The 995-nt window shown below is 37.7% G+C and overlaps 1 protein-coding gene across 1 annotated transcript in view; it reads left to right on the forward strand.

Moving 5' to 3' along the window:
- LOC106879638 (carnitine O-acetyltransferase) overlaps window positions 1-995 on the forward strand; it is a 38,377-nt gene that overhangs the window by 4,462 nt on the left and 32,920 nt on the right. The window lies entirely within an intron of this gene.

A 995-nucleotide genomic window follows, 5' to 3' on the forward strand; every position in this document is an offset into this window, starting at 1 on the left:
TATATATATATATATATATATACATACATATACATATAAGACATTAAACTGCAACTAGTGGTGAGGCTCCAGCTGGGAATTCTGGAGTTGTGGGGAACTCTGGAATTGTGGAGTCATGCTTTAAAAACCATAACTCTCAGGTCGGTTCTGACCCTGTCAGAGTCCTATCTATGAGTTAAATAGATTTCCCAGAGACAGAGCAGGCTCCTGCTATTTTTAACTAAGCCATGGGGAAGGCAGTTCTTCCAGAAGATAGACAGTCTGACATAAAACATGCAGTCAAAATAGTTACCAGTCATCTTGTAATGCTTGTCACTGGGCCTCCTATAGTGACTAAGAGAGTCGCAGAAGTGTTGTACAAGCATTTGTCATTTAAATTCAATGGTGTACATATGTCTCACTGTCATTTTATTTCTTGATCTGTTTTGTATAACATAAAGTATGATGGTGGTGGATGCATGGTGAGAAAAGCCATATCGTTGCACATGTAGTGATGAAAGTCAGTCAGAACAATCAGGCTGAATGTGAGATAGCTGTCATATGACAGATGAGGCAATAATCCTCATCATATATTTATATATATATATATATATATATGCCAAGAAGCACCTGTGAGCTTCATATTCATACATTATGGATTCAAATCAAGTACACAAGAGATGGTGTGAGGGCAGTTGCTATGGCATTGAGGTAGATCCGGCCATCCCTGTTAACAAGGACAAAACCTGGATTCAAAATGATAGATGATGATGATACATACACATATATATCTATATCTATCTCTATACATATATATATATAAGTATCATCATCATCATCATCATCATTTAACGTCCGCTTTCCATGCTAGCATGGGTTGGACGATTTGACTGAGGACTGGTGAAACCGGATGGCAACACCAGGCTCCAATCTAAATTTGGCAGAGTTTCTACAGCTGGATGTGTGTATATATATATATACACACACACACACACATACACACACACACATATATA

This window comes from Octopus bimaculoides, chromosome 1 (assembly GCF_001194135.2).
Source record: "Octopus bimaculoides isolate UCB-OBI-ISO-001 chromosome 1, ASM119413v2, whole genome shotgun sequence".
In the NCBI taxonomy this organism is placed as follows: Eukaryota; Metazoa; Mollusca; class Cephalopoda; order Octopoda; family Octopodidae; genus Octopus; species Octopus bimaculoides.